Here is a 15,086-nt window from a genome sequence, read left to right as displayed (position 1 = left end):
GTATACATTGTGAAGTGGTCATCTGAACAAGTCTAGTTACCATTTGTTCTCAGAGAAGTTACAAAAAATTGTTTTTTTCTGGTGATGAGAATTTTCAAGATCTTCTTTCTTAGCAACTTCCAAGTATGCAATATTATTAACTGTAACCATTATACTGTATGTTACATTCCCATGACTTTCTTAATTTATAACTGGAATTTTGTACCTCTTGGTCTCCTTTGCCCATCGCCCCATCTCCCCTCCCCTTTTGCAACCACCTATCTGGTTCTATGAGTTTTGTTTTGTGTGTTCATTTGCTTTGTTTTTTAGATTTTACATGTAAGTGAAATCATACAGTCTTTGTTTATCTCTGCCTGATTAATTTAGCATAATACCCTCAAAGTCTATCCATATTGTCACAAATGGCAAAATTTCATTCTTTTTTAATGATTGAGTAGTATTCCATTGTGTATATGTATGTGTGTGTCTATGTATGTGTGTATATATGTATATGTGTGGAGATATATATATATTGTTTCCATATCTTGGCTATTGTAAGTAATGCTGCAGTGAACATAGGGATACATGTATCTTTTTAAATTAGTATTTTCATTTTCTTGGGATAAATACCCAGAAGTATAATTGCTGAATCATAAGATAGTATTTTTAATTTTTTGAGGAAGCTCATACTGTTTTCCACAGTGGCTGCACCAATTTACATTCCCACCAATAGTGCACGAGGGTTCTCTTTTCTCCACATCCTTGCCAACACTTGTTATTTCCTGTTTTTTTAATAATAGTTATTCTGACAGTTGTGAGATATCTTACTGTGATTTTGATCATGATTTTTCATTTCCCTGCTGATTAGTGATGTTGAGCATCTTTTCATATGTTGGTTGGCTGTCTGTATGTCTTCTTTGGAAAATGTCTATTTAGATTTTCTGGCCATTTTAAAATCAGATTATTTGTTTTTTGATATTAAGTTGTGTAAGTTCTTTATATAGTTAGATATTAACCCCTTATTGGATATGTGATTTGCCAATATCTTCTCCCATTAACCAGGATGCCTTTTTATTTTGTTGATGTTTTCCCTCATTGTACAGTAGCTTTTTAGTTTGATGTAGTCCCATTTGTTTATTTTTGTCTTTGTGGCCATTTCCTTTGGAGTCAGATCCAAAAAAATATCACCAAGAATAAGGTCAAGGAGTTCTTCTTAGGAGTTTTATGATTTCAGGTCTTACATTCAGGTCTTTAATCTATTTGGAGTTAACTTTTGTGTATGGTGATAGGTAGTATTCCAGTTCATCCTTTTTCATGTGGCTGTCCAGCTTTCCCATCATCTTCTATTGAAAAGATGGTCCTTTCTTCATTGTATATTCTTGCCTCCTTTCTCATAAATTAGTTGGCCATATGTTCATGGATTTATTTCTGGGGTCTCTGTTCTGTTGATCTACATGTTTGTTTTTATGCCAATATCATCCTGTTTTGATTACTATGGTTTTGTAATATAATTTGAATCTGGGAGCATGATGCTTCCTGCTTTGTTCTTCTTTCTCAAGATTGCTTTGGCTGTTCAGTCTTTTGTGGTTCTATATGAATTTTAGAATTGTATATTATATTTGCGTGAAAAATGCCATTGGAATTTTGATAGAGATTGCATCGAATCTGTACATTGCTTTGGATAATACAGACATTTTATTCTTCCAGTTCATGAGCATGGAATATCTTTTCATTTATTTGTTTCTCCTGCAATTTCTTTCATTAGTGTCTTACAGTTTTCAGCGTAGATGTGTTTCACCTCCTCGGTTAAATTTTATTCCTAGGTATTTTATTCTTTTGGATGTAATTCTAAGTGGGATTGCTTTCTTAATTTCTCTAAGAGTTTGTATATAAAAACACAACAGATTTTTGTATATTAATTTTATACTCTGCAACTTTGCCAAATTTGTTTATTAGTTCTAACAGTTTTTTTTTTTTTCTAGAGTATTCAGGGCTATCTATATACAAAATCATAAATACAAATAGTGATGGTTTCACTCCTTCCTTTCCAATTTGGATGTCTTTTATTTCTTTTTCCTTGGCTCTGGATAGGATTTTCAATACTGTATTGAATTAAAGTGGTGAGAGTGGGCATCCTTGTCTTATTTCTTGTCTTAAAGGAAAAGCTTTCAGCTTTTTACCATTGATATGATGTTAGCTGTAAGGTTGTCATATATGGCATTTATTATGTTGAGGTACATTCTGTCTATACATATCTTGTTGAGAGTTTTTATTGTAAATAGATGTTGAACTTTGTCAGTTGGTTTTCTGTATCTGTTGAGGTGATCATATGATTTTTGTCCTTCATTTCGTTTGTGTGGTGTATCACATTAACAGATTTGCAGATGTTGAACCATCTTACATCCCTGAAATATATCTCACTTAATCTTGATGTATGATACTTTTAATGTATTGTTGAATTCAGTTTGCTAGTAATTTGTTGAGGATTTTTGCATCCATGTTCATCAGGGATATTGGCCTGTAATTTTCTTTTTTTGTTGTGTCCTTATCTGGTTTTGGTATTAGAGTAATGCTGGCATCATAAAATGAATTCAGAAGCATTCCCTCCTCTTCTGTTTTTTAAAGGACTTTGAGAAGGATAGATATTATTTATTTATTTATTTATTTGACAGAGAGAGAGAGAGAGACAGAGAGACAGTGAGAGAGGGAACACAAGCAGGGGGAATGGGAGAGGGAGAAGCAGGCTTCCCGCTGAGCAGGGAGCCCAATGTGGGGCTCGATCCCAGGACCCTGGGATCATGACCTGAGCTGAAGGCAGACACTTAATGACTGAGCCACCCAGGCGCCCTGAGAAGGATGGATATTAAATATTCTTTGAATGGTTGGTAGAATTCCCCTTTGAAGCCATCTGGTTCTGGACTTTTGTTTGTTAGTAGGTTTTTGATTAATGATTCAGTTGCCTTACTAGTAATTGGTCTGATTAGATCTTCTATTTCTTCCTAATTCATTCTTGAAGGATTGTATGTTTCTAATAATTTATCTATTTCTTCTGAGTTGTCTTATTTGTTGTATCATTGATCATAGTAGTCTCTTACGATCCTTTGCATTTCTTTGGTTTTAGTTTTAATTCTCTTTCATTTCTGATTTTATTTATTAGGGTCCTCTCTCTTTTTCTTGTTCAGTCTAGCTAAAGGGTTGTCAAATTTCATTTATCTTTTCAAAGAACCAGCTCTTAGTTTCACTAATATTTTCTGTTATCTTTTTAGTCTCTGTTTTATTTATTTGTGGGTGCTCTTATACTTATTATATCCTTCCTTCTACTAATTCTGGGCTTTGTTTATTCTTTTTCTAGTTTCTTTAGGTGTAAAATAGCTTGTTTATTGAAGATTTTTCTTGTTAGTTGAGGTAGGTCCATATCACTAAAATATTTCCATATAGAACTGCTGCTGCATCCCATAGATTTTGATGTGTTGTATTTCCATTTTCATTTATCTTAAGGTATTTTTTATTTCTCCTTTGTTTTCTTCATTGGCCCATTGTCATTCTGTAGCATGTTGTTTCACTTCTACAAATTTGTAATTTTTCCAGTTTTTTTAAATTGATTTCTAGTTTCATACTATTGTAGTCAAAAAGAATACTTGATATGATTTCAATCTTCCTGAATTTATTAAGATTTGTTTTGTGGTGTAACATATGATCTACCCTGGAGAGTGTTCCATGTGTACTAGAGAATGGCTATTCTGCTGCTTTTGCATGAAATGTTCTCTATATATCTATTAAGTTCATTTGATCTAATTTTATGTTCAAGGCCAATGTTTTCTTATTGATTTTCTGTCTGGATGTTCTCTCCATTGATGTAAGTGAGGTATTAAAGTCCTTGACTACTATTGTATTGCTGCCAATTTCTCCCTTTAGTTTTTTTGGGTGCATAAGTATTTACAAATGTTGTATCTTTTTGTTGGGTTGACCCATTTTTATTATGTTATGCCCAGTTTTGTCTTTTATTATAGTTTTTGTTTTAAAGTCAATTTTGTCTGATGTAAGTATAGTTACCCCAGCTATCTTTTGGTTTCCACTTACATGAATCCATTTTTTCACACCTCTTTACTTTTAGTCTGTGTGTGTTTTTACGTTTATAGTTTCTTATTAGGCAGCAGGTAGATGATGATTGTGAAGATCTTCTTTTTCCTCATTCAGCCAATGTGTGTCTTTTGATTGGAGAATTTAGCCCACTTACATTTAAAGTAATTATTGATAAGTATGTACTTAGTGTCATTTCAGAGAAAGAATCTGAAGTAGACTCTGCACTGAGCACAGAGCCTGACTCAGGGCAGAGTCCCACAACTGTGAGATCATAACCTGAGCTGAAACCAAGAGTTGGAAGCTTAACTGACTAAGCCACCCAACTGCCTGTAGGTAGAGTATTCCTGTTTGGAAATTTTTCCTTTCAGCACTTTGAATATATCATGCTACTCTCTTCTGGCCTGCAAAGTTTCTGCTGAAAAATCTGCTCATAGCCTTATGGAGGTTTCTTTGTATGTAACAAGTTGTTTTCTCTTGCTGCTTTTAAGATTCTGTGTTTATCTTTTACTTTTGACATTTTAATTATAATGTGTCTTGGTGTGGGTCTCTTTGTGTGCATGTTGTTTAGAATTATCTGGGCTTCCCGGATCTTTTTTTTTTTTTTAAGATTTTATTTATTTATTTGACAGAGAGAGACACAGCAAGAAAGGGAACACAAGCAGGGGGAGTGGGAGAGGGAGAAGCAGGCTTCCCTGTGAGCAGGGAGCCCGATGCGGGGCTCGATCCCAGGGCCCTGGGATCATGACCTGAGCTGAAGGCAAACGCTTAACAACTGAGCCACCCAGGTGCCCCATGGGCTTCCCGGATCTTGAGGTCGATTCCTTCCCCAGGTTAGGGACAATTTCAGCCATTATTTCTCAAATACATTTTCTGCTCCTTTTTGTCTTTTCCTTCTGGGATCCCTATAACATGAATGTTATTCCACTTGTCCTAGTTTTTCAGTTCATTTATTGTATTCTTCAGCTCTGTGGCTTCTGTTTGGTACTTTCCTATATTTTCTATCTCTTTGTTGATGTTCTTACTATGTTCTTGCATTATTCTTCTTATTTCATTGACATTTTTATGAACATTACTTTGAACTCTTTATCACTTGTCTCTGTTTCATTAAGGTATTTTTTTCTGGTGGTTTATCCTCTTTTCTTTTCATTTGGGACATGTTCCTCTGTTTCCTCATTTTGCTTGACTCTCTGTGTTTGTTTCTATGTATTAGGTTAAACAGCTATCTCTTACAGTCTTGAAGGAAGGGCCTTGTATAGGGGATGAACCTTATCTTTTAACTTTGCCCTAGCTCTTGGTTGTTTCTTGAACTGTCTCTCTCATTGTTTCAGACCCATTGGGTCCAGAAATAAAATTCTCCCTGGCCACTAGAGCCAAACACTCAATAGGTGTCCCCTGTGTGGGTTGCACTTATGTGCTGGGTCTGGCAGCAGTTGTAGGAATAGTACAGAGTACTCACTGTACAGTACAGTACAGGGCACTCACTTCCCAGTGCTAGCAGGCTAGAGTGAAAATGATACCCGCCTATGTCAGTGCCAGAAAGGTAGAGGGAGAATGTGAAGATGGTGCCCACCTTGCCAGCGCTAGCAAGATAGAGGTAGAATGCCAAAAATAGTACTTGTCTGCTCCTCTCTCCTCAGAGAAGGTCCCAACAGGTTTCTGCCCCTTTGGCAGACACCTTAAGGTTAACAAATGAATCCCCTTCACATATGGTGTAAATGCTTAAAGTCAGCTGCTTTTGTGCTGGGTCCTGGAGTGAACAAGTTTGCACTTGAGCCCTGTAAGAGTGGAATATCCTTTCTCCACAAGTGTATGTTTCTCCTAGATTTAAGCCTGTTGGTTTTCCAAGCCAAATGTTTTGGGTGCTCATCTCTTCAGTACAGGTTACAATGGTTGGGGTGCCTGATGTGAGCCAGAGACCCCTCACTCTTTGGAGAGAAACTTTATATTTCTGTGGTCCCTCTTGATTCTTCCTGCTGTGGGTTGTTGTGTCAGGGGTGGGGTGTTTGGTAAACTGTATCTCTGCTTCTCCTTCCTGTCTTAATGTGGCTTTGTGGTGGAGGATCTGTTTAGCTAGTTTCCAGGTTTTTTTTTTTTTTTTTTTTTTTACAGAGGGAATTGTTTCATATGTAGCTATAGATTTGTTGTGTCCATGAGAGCAGCTGAGTCCAGGATCCTCCTATGCTGCTGTCTTGAACTACCTGTCCCTAATTTGTTGATTTTTAAAAGTAAGAATACACAGAGTCACGGAGGCTACGTGACTTGTTCTAGAAACAGTCAGGACCAGATGCCAGGTATCTTTATTCTCAGGTACTATGTATATATTGAACACCCATAAAACAGCATTGTGTTTCTTGTAGAAAGTTATCCAAGTTCCCAGTTTAGACACCTTAGAAAAATGACAGTAATTTTTTAAGGCTAGGATGTAATCAGTCCATTACATATGGGACACTGATGAATAATAAGGACTTAATAACTAATTAGGCAGCGGTGATCTGGTTAGTCCCTGGGAGAATCTGGTAATTGTTGGGGCACCTGTGGGCATACTGAAATATTTATTGGTGTATCAGTGGAAACACTGATGCTTTTTTTTTTTTAAAGATTTTATTTATTTATTTGACAGAGACAGAGATAGCAAGAGCAGGAACACAAGCAGTGGGAGTGGGAGAGGGAGAAGCAGGCCTCCCCCCGAGGAAGGAGCCCGATGTGGGACTCGATCCCAGGACCCTGGGATCATGACCTGAGCCGAGGCAGACGCCCAACGACTGAGCCACCCAGGAGCCCAAAACACGGATGCTTTTATTTTGGGGAAGGGAGCAGCAATACCCTGCTTTTCCCATTTACCCTTCTTTCTGGGGGCTCATTTTATATTGACTTCAGTTTATAATTCATATTTTCACCTAACTCACCCAGGTTCAGGGACTACCTTGAGAAACTTCTATAACAGCATTTCATCTCTGCTCATCTGTACCCGAACAATTTTTCATGACTCAGTCATTTTGAAACTGCAGTGTGATAGTTTAAGACCTTATTGAATTGCATACTTTATTTTAAACAATTCAAATTGGTAGTGTGTTCTGTTAGTAGAGCAGGGTAGCCTTTTGTGGATATAAAGAAACAACTACCAAATTAAAGTGGTACTTTTTGTAGTTTAGTAATCACTGACTGGAATGATCTAGATTGACTACTTCCTCATGGAATAGGAAAAACAGCTTGTGATAATTAAATTAAAAAATGAAAATGGGTTATAAAAAATAAGAAAATTGCCCACTGTAGGTAAAAACACCCTACAAGGAGTTTTATTGCCATATCTTACACCTCCTTGTTCAGCAGAGTAGGAAGATTTGATGTAGATGGTTTTTGAAGCGTATCAACTCACGTTGACATGATCGGCCATAATGACATCCCTCATGATACCATCTGCAGATCTCAATATAAACACTGGCCAAGCTCCCACAGAAAGTGTAGTATTTACTCATTGATCTACAAAGGGTATGCTGCTGCCAAACACCCCATTTGTACCTGGATCTGAGGATGAGTCTTTGTAAGTCCAGATCATTTGTTTGGGATTCACTATTGAAAGCCTAGCTTAGCAGAGGGTACAGATATTTGCCTTATGTAAATCCATAGGCTTTTGTTAACTGCAGCTGCACATATGAAATTACTAAATTTGAGAGTTATGGACTCCTGGTGAGACCTGTGCAATCTCCTGAATTTTTTACCTTTCTTTAGATAAAGGAGGAAAGGAAGGAAAATAATCTACTGACCTTGTGGGGATTGGTCCAGCCATCAGATGCTTGAACATTCTTGTTTTGAATACAGGTGTAGCAACCACACTGGAATCCCTTTCTTTCTTAATGCACAATAGTTTGGGATATCTAAGGTAGTGAGAGTGTATTAGAGATTGTACCTTTTTGGCTGGTGAGATCTTCTGTGCCCTGGGATTGTCTTTATAATTTCAATGACCTTGAAAGTTTTATTGAATGATCAACAAACAAATACACATACAGGTTGTTGTTTATAGCTTTCTTTTTCCTTTTTTTCTTTTGGCTGCAAGCAAGCATAAATTCTTCCTCTTGTATAGTGCCCTGATTTCCTTTGGGAGAACTGACCTCCATCATTTCCTTTAATGTTGCTGGGACAGTAAATTTCCAGGTGCCTGTCTCCTTCCATGGAATCTGAAGAAGACAGAGCCTTCTGATCTGTGCGTCCAGGGGGCTGACATGTGACCTCTCCCTGGCAATCAGATTCTTTCTCTCTCCTGAGCAAGTGATTTAAGGACACAAAATACAGTTGGAAATTATTTATCTTGGGGAGCAGCTGCAGTAGCTTCCTCTTCCCCCTGCAACAGTGTGCTTGCTGTGGTTCTTGCTTCTTGGCTTTCTAGGGTTTGCTTGGTTGCTGCATGGTGCTAAACCTGCCTCCCCAGGCTCTGTTGGTTCTATGACATTCCATCCAATATATTTGCTTTTGTTTGTTAGTCAACCTCAATTGTGTTGCTTATGATCAAGCCCTCTGATGCCTGTGTCCAAGTCTAGTGGCCTAAAATGAACTCCTTTTACGTATCAATGAGGGACTGGGAGTAATTTGCCTTGGACACTCACTAGTTGTAGTTACTTGTTCTGATCATTCCCATTTAATTTTCACCTGTAGTCTTTGCCACTTGACAGATTAAGAAACACATATTTTCCCTAGGCTTAATAAAACATGGGATGAATTCCTGTATAATGAGATCACTCTGAGAGTCAATATAATATTGATGACCATGGTGTAAAAGTAGCATGGTTTTTAATCCCAGATTCCCATGTGGCATACATATTTACCTCCCATTGTCAGGATTCTCCCTTACCAGGATAATATAATGCACTGTTGACCTACTCCTCTGATAAAGGGTAACAGCAAGGGACAGGGTGAGTGGTTGAAATAAAACAGCATGCTTTCTACTTGAAGGGTTGTGTTATTTGAGAAAAATTCTCTGTATTATTTTCCCCGGGCAATGGGTGATTGCATTTGAAAGCAAAAGGGGGCCTGAAAAATCATCTATTTATAATTATCTCATTTCATTAGTGAGGAAACTGAAGTTCATAAAGGTTATGTAATTTAGCTAAGATTATATGGTTGGTTACACCACACTCCTCTTCCTCGATTTCTTGTAATAAATTCATTCTTGCCTCTCAGAACTGGGTGGTGGTCAGCTATTAACAGACCAGCTCTCTAGCTGGTTCCAAGGTAGAAGGTTTTGCTTTCTCTTGTTCTCTTGCACAATACATTATTTGGAAATATCTGCTAGCTGGCTTGAATCCTCTAGAAATGACAAGATCTTTTTATTCCTTTCCTTGCTAGAAATTTTTTGTGGACATAGGGTTATTAAATTCTGTAATTCAAATGTTTTAGTAAGTTAAGTTTTGGGTACCCAAATGTGGATACAATAAGAAGTATATATTTGGCCTTTGTCCCGGGTTCCTGGCACATAGCTCTTAAAACCCTGTAATCCTTAGAGTGATCAGAGTATCTTTTGTATTCTAATGAGATGACTGGTGGCTGAGGACCCCCAGATAGTTTCAGGATGAGTACTGGTCACTAGAAGGACTAAGGCATGATTAGAGGATTGGAACTTTCAGTCCAGCATTCATTGGTATTAATCACCAATAGCAAATGATTTAATCAATCATGTCTACATAGTGAAACTTCCATAAAAAGTCCTAAATGACAGAGTTTGGAGAGCTTCTGGGGGCGGTGAACACATTGAGGAGCTGGGAGGATGGCATACTCAGAAGGGGATGGAAAATCTGAATCTCCTCCCCACCTTGCCCTATGCATCTCTTTCATCTGGCTGTTCCTGGGCTGTATCCTTTATAAAAAACCAGTAAATATAAGTAGAGTCTTTCCCTGAGTTCTTTGAGCTATTCTAGCAAATTATCAAACCCAAAATGGGATGTCGTGGGAACCCTCAACTTTGTACCAGGTCAGACAGAAGTGTGGGTACCATGGGCACCAAATACTTGGAACTGGCATCTGAAGTGAGGGTAGTCTTGTGGGATTGAGCTCTTAAACCTATGAAGTCTGATGCCAACACTGCACAGTGTGTTTATTTGTCTAGTGGTTTACTTATCTCTCTGTATATCCTTTACTGGTTTTATTTATTTAGAGTTTATGTTCCTAGAACCAGGTGTTGTCTTGATCTTGATTGCTTTGTAAACCAGTCAGCACTCTTTCTTGATGGTGAAGTTTACATAACATAGTGATTATGAGCATAGTCTTTGCATCCAGGTTTGATTCTTATTTCCTATCTTTACTTACTGGGTATCCTTAGTCATAATAATTCCCCTTTTGGGGGGCCTCAATTTCTCTTTTGTAACTTGGGAAAAATTATAACATTCACCTCATGGAGTTATGAGACAAAGCATGTAGAGGCTTCTCAGAGCCTGACATCTGGTAATGGCTGTAAGCAGTATCTAGTGCTGGTGCCACAGGTACTTCTGTTATTAACTAAAGTGGTCCATTTAAAAGAATTGAAAAAAAATAAAAGAATTGATATGTCAGGGGTCTAAGAATTTACAGTTTTTTTTTTTTTTTTTTTTTTTTTAGGATTTTGAACCTTAGAAAGCTGGAGGAAAGAATACTGAATGTTCTTTACTTAGAGGGAGCAGGTGTTTTAATTTCTCTGTAACCACATTTTCCACCATCCTTAAATTCCCCTTACATCTGATCTAGAGAAGCAGTGAAGCAGAGCTGCATAAAGGTGAGGGCAGACCAGAGAACATGGCTACTGCTATTAGTTAAAGTTGGGTATTGGCTCTAATTGGGCCCATGGGGGCCACTTTCTATGAACTAAGTTATTGGAACAGCAGTGTTACCCTGAGTGTTCTGTCTCCTGCCATCTGCTACCAAAGGATGTGTGCTTTGTTCTAGTATAGGATGAGGGATATTTGGACTCAGCTGAGTGCAGTAGGAAATATGCATATTGAGAGGGTCAGGGAGGCATGGTAGAGTGGCTTGGTGTGGGCATAGTTATGTTTTGAGTTAGAGCAGGTGTCTAGGAAAATCTATTGGTTGAAGTAATTTTAGTGTAAATCATGCTATTAAACATAAATTTGTAGTCATGGATAATATTTTAAAAATGAGTTACAGGGTCCTCTGCGCAGCCTGGAGCATCTGATCTCACATACCTCTCCTACCTCCTCTCCCACTGCACCCACGCCCCATGCCACTCCCACTTTTAGTTCCTTCAGAAATCTCTTTCCCATCGCAGGGCCTTTGCATATTTGTCATCTCTGCCTGGAACCTTAACCTTCAACTCTTCCCATGGCTACTTCTCTTGCTCATTCTTTAGGTCTCAACTCAAATGTTACTTCTTCAAACAAGCATCGCTCTCAAATACAATTAAGGTTTCTATATTTGTAATAGTTATGTCTCATAAGATGATAAAAATCCAGCAGAAAAGGGCGTTCGTTGGTCTTTGACACAGGGAGCCCAGGGATGGAGCTAGCTTCAGGCATGACTGGATCTGGGGACTCAAAAACAATACCTCCTAGGTTCTAGCTCTCCTCTGTCTTTCCCATCTCTCAGCTTGGTGACACTGTTGAACTCATTTTCTCTGTCTAGAGGCTTATCCTACCATGTGGTTGGAGGGGGAGAAGGAGGTATGTCTAAAGACCACTTTATATTCCTCTTTCCAGGGCTTTGCTAGGCCTGGGTTAGGGGAGAGCATGGAGCCTTTTTTTGAGATATTTTCCCAATGTAGTGTGGAGAACATATATGTGCATGCATGGGGTGGAGAGGGGTGAGGAGCATGGAAGGGAGACACAGGGAGGAATGCATACTACATGGACAAAAGCCAGAAAGCTCTATTGTAGTCTCCCTCATGGCTTTCTCTTTTAGAATGCAGTTGTTTTTCTTTGCCTTTTTTTTTTTTTTAAGACTTATTTATTTATTTTAGAGAGTGAGAGAGCGAGAGAGAGCGTGGGAGGAGGGGCAGAGGGAGGGAAACCTTAAGCAGACTCTCCGTTGAGCACAGAGCCCGACCAGGGGCTCGATCTCACCACCCATGAGATCACAACCTGAGCCGAAACCAAGAGTCAGACGCTTACCAGCTGAGCCACCCAGGTGCCCCTATGGTTGTTGTTCTTCATAGCACTTGTCCAATTTGAAATTTAGTGTATTTTATGTGTTCATTTAGTTAATATCTGCTGTGTGCTTCTCTAGGTTGGCAGTCAGTTCTACAGTGTTCGTAGTGGTATTCTAGTGCCTGTGGCTGGCATATAGGAGCTTGGTAATTACGTGTGGAATGAATGAATTGAATAGTCAAGGATATCAGAGTGTGGGAGAAGAAGGGAGACAGATGTGTTGTGATCTTATCTTTACACCTAATGAAGCTCTGGAGTATTTCTTGGGGAATTTCGTCATTTCAGTGATTGTTAGAGACAAGAGTTGAGGGCAAGTGTAGGGCAGTGGTTGCTAAAGTATGGTGCCTAGGCCAGCAGCAGCATCACCAGGGGACTTGCTAGAAATGCATATTCTCAGGCCCTACCCCACACAGGCCCTGATTTAGGAACTCTGGGAGTGGGACCCAGAAACCTGTGTTTTAACAAGCTCTCTGGGTGATTTTGATGCATAGAAATGTTTGGAACCACTGGAATGGGGGATAGAAAGAAGTGAGTAGATCATGCTTACACAACTGTGTCATATAAACATTATTGGCAGGGGCTGCTGCTTGGATTTTGAAAACCCCTTTTTGAGCTGGAGGATGGGAGTAGAGTAGAAAGTTTAAGAGCTCTTGAGCCAGGTTTTCTGGTTTAGAATCCTGGCTCCTCTGTTAATAGAATAAGTTTGTACAGCTCACTCAATGTCTCTAAGCTTCCATATAAAATAACCATAACAAATAAGTACCAAACTCATGGAATTATGTGAAGATTAAAAATGATGATGATAAAAAAATGATTATGATTATAGTAACCAACATTTATTAAGCCCTTGTTAAGTGTCTAAATGTGATGCCAAGCTTTTTCCAAGCGTTCACTTGGTGCTTACAAAGTGCTTAGCACAGTGCCTCACACGTAGCTAACATTTATTGAATGCTTACCACTATTGCTTATAAATGGAGAATTAATGGACTTTGTGTATTTGGAGTGGGTCAAAAATTTCCCAAGCCAAGGGACCATTGCTAAAGGTTGATAAGACATCTGTATGACTTGGGAGATAGTGGATGTAATGTCCAACCTCCTATTCTGTGTTTGCTCCCACTCTCCTGCTTTCTGATGAGTCATCTTTCCTGTATGTTCCTGTCTTATTGGCTGCCCTTGATGCATAGCATTACAATAAGCACAAACACTTGTAAACCTAGTGATCTCTAACCAAGGTCATCTGACCATTGTAATGAACCTTTATAGGTGGGATTAACTGAAGGTGTTTACTGTACAGGCTTTTCCTGAGCTCTGCATTTTTGAATATTTGCACTTCAGGGATTTTTCTTAGAACTTACTGAGGCTTTTTTAACCTCAGCTGACCTTTCCCTACTCACTGCTCACAGTCAAGGTCACCTAGATTTGGATCTGACAGGCCCATCAGTTTTGGTCAGTTGAGCTCTGGTCCCCAGCGATTTGGACTATTTAGTGTTGTTTGCTTGCATGCATGTCAGCTGGGCCTATACATGTAGACTGAGGTACCTGGGAGACTGAAGAGCTTTGTAATGTGGTACATGGCCACTCTTTTATTATTGAAACATCCCTTGGGTATTTACTGTATATAAATCCCTGAGCCTCCATTCTGGGGAATGCTAAGAAAGTAATAGTTTGTCACATGAAATTTGCTTGCTTGAAACAGTCTGGGGCCAGTGGTATTTGCACACAGGAGAAGATGCGTTTTAACCTGAAGCAGACTGAAAACTGGAGATGTGGGGTGGGGGTTAGCATGGTACAGAGTTGCTATTACACAGAGGGGCACCCTGGAACCTCTTGGGCACAATTATCAGCAGACACTTACCTACAGTTAACTATCAAACTATCACCAGTGGCCAAATGTGCTATAGGTGGAGATTTTTTCACCCAAGAGCAAATATCCAGACTCAGGACCTTTCCTTCCTTTCTCCTTCTAATGGTTCCTTGTCTTTCTACTGTAATTAGTTTGGTACATGGTCATGTCTTGTGCAAGCTGAGGTTTGCCACAGTGAGCAGAAGGGTTTTAGTCAGAAACCTTGATTGTATGTGACAAATCCAATTTGAACAAACTTAAGAAAAAATAGACTTGATTGGCTCAGATAACTGGAAAGGATGATGGTGCAGACCACAGAATTAAAGAAAACTGCAGGACCCAGGGACTTGAGAATCAGGACACAATTTCACCAGGGTTTCTTTTCTTTTCTTTTTTTTTATTTATTTGTTTGACAGAGAGAGATAGTGAGAGATAGTGAGAGCAGGAACACAAGCAGGGGGAGTGGGAGAGGGAGAAGCAGGCTTCCCGCTGAGCAGGGAACCCGATGCGGGGCTCGATCCCAGGACCCCGGGATCATGACCCGAGCCGAAGGCAGACGCCCAATGACTGAGCCACCCAGGCGCCCCTCACCAGGGTTTCTTTCTGCTCATCTCTCATTTATGCCTGTCTCTTACTGTTTTCATTTTGTTGTCTTATCTCAGGCTTTATGTTTTAGCTATAACAATGTAAAGAGCTTTGTGTCTTTTTCCCAAGGTCCATTTGTCATTGTTAGAAAAGGATCCAGTTGGCCCTACTTTGTCATGGATCCATTCTTGGATTCATCATGCGCCCAGGGAAGTGGGCAGGGCCGACATTCAGCCAGTGTGTACTGTTATGGTCATAATGGTTATCCATGGCAGGAGGCTATCCTGACTGTTGGTGCCCTTGCTGTCCTGGTTGAAACATTTTAAATAGCATTTTTAGAAATGAGGTATTCTGATTGGCCAGATCTGGGTCATCTGTCTCTCTCTGTGAGCCCAGGGTGGGGGTGAGGGTGCACACGGCATGGTTTTTTATAAAGATAAGAGGGGGAAGTGTGTTAGGGAGCTAAAAATTAG

General features: G+C 39.2%; 1 pseudogene across 1 annotated transcript in view; it reads left to right on the top strand.

Annotated features, from left to right (window-relative positions):
- The window catches only part of LOC116636742, a 68,011-nt pseudogene that overhangs the window by 29,344 nt on the left and 23,581 nt on the right, over nt 1–15,086 (top strand). The gene's annotated exons all lie outside the window — the stretch shown is intronic.

This window comes from Phoca vitulina, unplaced genomic scaffold (assembly GCF_004348235.1).
Source record: "Phoca vitulina isolate PV1807 unplaced genomic scaffold, GSC_HSeal_1.0 scaffold13, whole genome shotgun sequence".
In the NCBI taxonomy this organism is placed as follows: domain Eukaryota; kingdom Metazoa; phylum Chordata; class Mammalia; order Carnivora; family Phocidae; genus Phoca; species Phoca vitulina.
This window is presented reverse-complemented; position numbering and strand designations above follow the sequence as displayed.